The sequence below is a fragment of the Microtus ochrogaster genome, chromosome X, assembly GCF_000317375.1.
Source record: "Microtus ochrogaster isolate Prairie Vole_2 chromosome X, MicOch1.0, whole genome shotgun sequence".
NCBI lineage: Eukaryota > Metazoa > Chordata > Mammalia > Rodentia > Cricetidae > Microtus > Microtus ochrogaster.
The window spans coordinates 21,173,957-21,179,529 of record NC_022026.1 but is presented as its reverse complement, the minus strand read 5'-3'; the positions used below and the strand labels follow the sequence as shown (position 1 = coordinate 21,179,529).

The following is a 5,573-nucleotide window of genomic DNA, read 5'->3' as shown; positions in this document are numbered from 1 at the left end:
GCAGTGCCCAGAAATCATGGACATACAAGAGTTCTGTCTACTTATCCCCATGCAGGTAAAAATTTTTAAGGTTGTGGAGAATGGAAAATTCAAGAGTTCCCTTTGGTGGCCATCGTGTCCCATTGTCAAGGTAATATTGAGGCCAGATCTTAGTGCATAGAGAGTTTAGCTATTAGGGACAGATTGTATTGGACATTCCCAATTTATAAAGATTGTGTAGAAGGCAGCCTTGGGGGTAATAGAGGATTCAGCTTGGAATTGCAAGAGCCCATTTTTAGAAATCTATGTCAAGTGTCAGGACTCAATGTCTACCAGAATGTATCCACTGTGATAAGACTCTTGAGACTCTTGAGAAATGCGTGGCCCGGGGTCTCCATTCTACACAATCCCATCTCAGTGAAGACTGCCTGGCCACTGGTGGGTTGGGTGCCTGGCATGGCCATGACTTCCATAGCCACCTTGACAAACCACAAATGTAAACGGGGTCCTGGACCCTAAAGGCATGTACTTGAAAAAGGGGAACTCACCCAGACAAAGCCAATTTTAGCCTGGCAGAGAGCATTGCAAGAAGGGCATTTTCCAATGCATAGCCCCAGGCCAGTGGGAAAAACAGCCCCCCCAACCATCTTTGTGTTGCATTACTCAGGAGGTTGGGGCCACTGGTGTAATTAATATTGGTTCTTAAAGCAGTGCTGGGTTCTGTGTGAGCTGGTCCCTAGGCCAGAAACTGAGAGTCAGGTTCTGTGGAGCCGGGGTCTGTTTAACCCAGATATTGCTGCATCAATATTAATGCATCCCATCCTAGCCAGTACCTCCACTTGTTTTGTAATTGCTAAACCCCATGAGGGCAAGTACTATTTTTATTTGGATCCTATGCTCCACTCTGGGACCAGGAAATGCCTGACCCAACCCAGAGCTACAGGAGTTTACCTCCTGTATCCTCACTCTGTTCTCTACTATCCATGAATACATCACATGTAAAGGGGCAGAGGTAGTGAATTTTTAAAGAAAATCCCAACATTCATATTGCAGACTTCCTGTTGCACCTCAAGCCACTGTAGATATGTTGACATCATCTCAGGCTAATGAGAGTGCCTCCAGAGTGCCCAACTCCACAACCCTAAGGTGGAGAATCATTGGTAGATCTGGTCTTTGCCTGGAGAGTGGGCTACAGCTCCCAGGTTCCTCCAGAGCACCTTGTGGGCCTCAAAGATGGTAAATAACAGTCCTATCCCAGAGTGCAGGAGATGTAGACAGAACCACTCAGGGCTAGGAAATGCAGCTCCTGGGTCCAAGGGAAGCTTCCCTCTAAGGTGGCAATAAAGAAAGTGGCTGGTGTTCTGGTCATAGATGGAAGGAGGATGGGGATGGTGTGGGGAACATTTATGCTATAGGGGTCTACAGCCTACAGGACTACCTCTCAGAGTTCAGGACAACTTTAGAAACTCAAATCACAAGGCAAGAGGTACAGTGGTGAGGTATTTGGCTGGGTTGTCACAGTTACTACCAGGCTTAGTTGCCTGAGAATGGTATTAAAAGAGACCAATGTGGCCCTGAGCACTCATGGACTGTGTATACCAGGACTGTAACCTGTGCCTCATGCCACCTTGTTTGAGACAGGTTCTTTTTATGTTGAGGTCCCCAGCCCCTAGCATCTGTCCCAGCCTCCTAGACCTGGGAGTTGCTTTGGTCTGGACTCCAAATGCCAGCAAGCCACAACCTGAACCAAAGGAATCACTTTAAATACCACTTCCACAGGGTATTTAAGATAGCTCCCAAAGGAGAAACACTTGGTGCCTCCCACTCCCCTGCAAGGAGGTCGCATTTACAGCCTCCTGCTTATCCCTCTGGGCCATCCCAGAGCACAGGAATCCCATTAAACCTGGATGTATTTTAATTTGGCTTGTTGTGATTTGGCTTAATTGGGATTTTTGCATCGGCAGAGAGCTCACGCTAGGAAAAATTCCTAACAGTTATATTCTGTGTTCTCCCTGCTGACCCATCTTGCCTGGGGAGAATTGAGAAGCTTCTAAGCCACACCTGGCTGCCTGTGAGTTCTGGAGATTTGAATGCAGGTCCTCACATTTGCTTGGTAATTTATTTTGCCACTGAGCCAAATCTCCAGCTTAATTCCCAATCCTTGGATCCTAAATTTCTCTGTGTAGGATCAAGAAAGAGTAAAGAATCAGGAACAGAAAGGAAGTGGTGTCTGATTCCCTGGAACTGGAGTTACAGATGGTCGTGAGCCTTCATGTGGGTACTGGCAGTTCTCTGAAACAGCAGCTAGTGCTCTTAAGTGCTGAGCCATCTCTCTACCCTATGAAAGGTTTTTTATTGTAATGAATTATATAAACAATGTTGTACTTTCTTAGCAACTTAAGTGTACAGCTCATTAGCACCTAGGGCATTCACAGAGTGCTGCAAACAATGTCATCTTTCATCAATAGAAATTTTTCCTTCCTTTCCCCAGACTGGAACTCTTTCTCCTCTAGACACAAACTCCCCAGTAGTCATCTCCGTGTTTTCTGTCTCCATGGCCTGAGGTACCATAGGACTTCTGGGTTGAATCTTCAATTATTTGTCCTTTCATGTTTTGCCCCTTATATTGAACATAGCAGCCTATAAATTGATACCTACACTTTTAGCTGTCAGCCTTACTGGAGATAATTGTAGACATTGAGAAGCAGTGCAAATTTTAAGATGAGGGCTGCTTCTTTGGAAATGTTCATTAGAGTAAATCTATAGGTTGTGGAGAAAACAGGATATTCACTGAGTTGGTTTTTGTTGTTTAACTTAGAAGTCTAGCAGAATGTCAGTTTCCACATTCCTTAAGTGAACAACCATTTGTGAACCTCACGAATTTCTCCAAACTTCCACTTCTTACCACTGGAAAGATTTTAAAGATCTAACTTACATAGCTATACAAATGAATAAAATTGAGGGGAGGGGAAGCCCCACTGTTTCCTGAACAGTTAGCTCACATATAGCTAACAGATTCCTTAAGAGCTTTTTTCCTGTGGTTTGGTCATAACGTGCAGACTGTTCAGACATGTACAGATACCACAAGGAAATAGTTGGTGGCCCTTTGGAGCTTGTTAGTCCTTTCAGTGGGTAGAAGGAAAACAGGAATATTGTTTTGTATTTGGTCCTTTACTTTTTGGGTGGGAGGGGAGGGAGGTACCACCCAGGTTTCAAATAAATTACACAGAGACTTATTCTTTCTTATGAATACCCCACCTTAGCTTGGCTTGTTTCTAGCCAGCTTTTCTTAAATTATTCCACCTAACTTTTGCCTCTGTGCTTTTTCATTTCTTTCTTTCTTTATACCTTTCTTTACTTCTTTCTCCCTGGCTTGCTGTGTGGCAGGGTAGCTGGCCACTGATGATGTCCTCCTCTCCTTGTTCTCTTTCTCCTCTTCTTCCTCTTTTCTCCTTCTATTTATGCTCTCTACCTGCCAGCCCCACCTATCTTCATTATTGAACATTCAGCTCTTTATTATAAGGCCACCAGGTGTTTTAGACAGGCAAAGAATCACAGCTTCACAGAGTTAAACAAATGCAGCGTGAAAAATGGAACACCTCTTTGCATCATCAAAACAAATGTTCCACAGCATAAACAAATGTAACACATCTTATAATAATATTCCACAACCCTGTTTAGTCTTTTACTGCTATCTCAGGTATAATGAAGAAAGAAAGACTGAGACTGATAGCTGTCTCCTCCCATTTTATAATCCTCTCTAAATCTGTGATTAAGGACATGCACCACTACTGCCTGGTTTCTACGGCAACCTAGTGTGGTTACTGGGATTAAAAGTGTGTGTCATTACGGCTACTGGTATTAAAGATGTGTGTCGTTCCTCTCTGGTCTGTAGGACTGGCCAGTGTGAATGTTTTACTTTTCTGATCCTCAGGCAAGCTTTATTTATTAAAATACAAATGAAATGCTACTACAATGGTGAAAACAGAAACTAGTTTATGTAAACCCTTTATGTGAACCCATGCTCATATTTCAGGGTATAGGAATAGCCTTTCATCTCACTCAGTAATTCATTCTCACAAAATTTATTTATTTTTCCCTTGAAGTATGTTCATACCTAATCAGCAAAGAGCTCTGTTGAACATATTCACCTTTGTTTCCAGGCTGATGAAGGCTTCAACTTGTAGCTGTGTACTTATTTGGAATATAGGATCCCTTAGATCTAAGGAACAAGACATATCTTCTCTTAAGTGCTTTGGACTTTCAACACACAATTTTTTTTTAATTTTAGCCCTCTAAGCAGAAAGAAGCTCATAATTCAACATAAATGAATAGGGTTGTGAGAAAAGGAGGCCTAGAGGAAGGAAAAAACATAGCACATAGTTTGCTTGGTCCAGAGTTACATGGGGAAATTTTTTCTTGTATTGTTTCCTACTTCTGTTTTTTCAATTAATTGTTTTAGTTTATAAAATGATGTACTTTATTATAACACTTTGTACATTCTCGTGTTTGTGATATTGTATCTTTCTTTTTTTTAAGCTAATTTTAGAAAAATCATTTGATTTTATTCACTGGTGTCCTCTGACCATCCCACACACTCTGAGAATTGAAATATAGGGCATTCAGTGTTTTGAGTCGCAGGAGAAACCTTGTGACCCTTTAGTCCAAACAACTGATAAATGGAGAGAGTCCATCATCTGCTTGATTTCAGTAAAAATATTTGCAGTTGCTATGTCAATTCTTTGCTGAAAAAGACATCATTTGACAGGAATAACAGAGGAACAATATCACTATGAGCCACGTTAAAATAAATGTAAAATTACTGTTCCTAACTGAATTGTGAAGACTGGACAGGAGAAGAAATCAAAGTGAATGATGAGAACAGAGACCCCAGAGGCAAATGTGTAAACATCAGGAGACACCGCAAACAACACAAACCAAACTGACAGCAGGAACACATTTATGAAAGAAAGCAAACAAATGTGTGCCCATGAAGACATGGGGACTCTGATGCTGTCTAACTGCTGTAGATACTTTCCTTACTTTGTTCTAGAATCATAGTTTATAAGTTTTACATTCACTGTTGTGTTAAGAATATCTCCAATATGAAAAATGGGTGCACTTTTATTTTGCCATATTGTGAAAGCAGTCAAAGTAAAATTTATGGTCAAAGGCAGAATTTGTAGAAGGGGTGATGGAAAACCAAGTCACTTTCTGTCAGGACCATCGTAAGATCACAGTAGGAACCCGTGTCCACTCTGTACAGACAGAATATAACAGATGCACCAACATCAGCCTGGTAGCCAGAGAACCAGTGCCCGGACTGCACGTGGCCTAGGGAACACTCCTGTATAGCCCTGAGCTAAGAATGGTGTGGGCATTTCTAACGGGATTAACAACAACAACAAAGATGCACAAGAACCACCATGGCCTCATCCAAGACAGGAAGTGTCTGCAGGCTGCAGCAGCACAGAGCTCAGCTCACACAGGACAACTGTAAGGCCAAGGTCACTGCGTCTGCTTCCTCAAGAGCATCTTAACGTTTGGAAAACGGATCTTCTGATGTTATTTTCCAGATTCATTTTTTTTTTTTT

General features: G+C 42.1%; 1 pseudogene; it reads right to left on the bottom strand.

Annotated features, from left to right (window-relative positions):
• Positions 1-5,573, bottom strand: part of LOC113457448 — an 11,001-nt pseudogene that overhangs the window by 846 nt on the left and 4,582 nt on the right.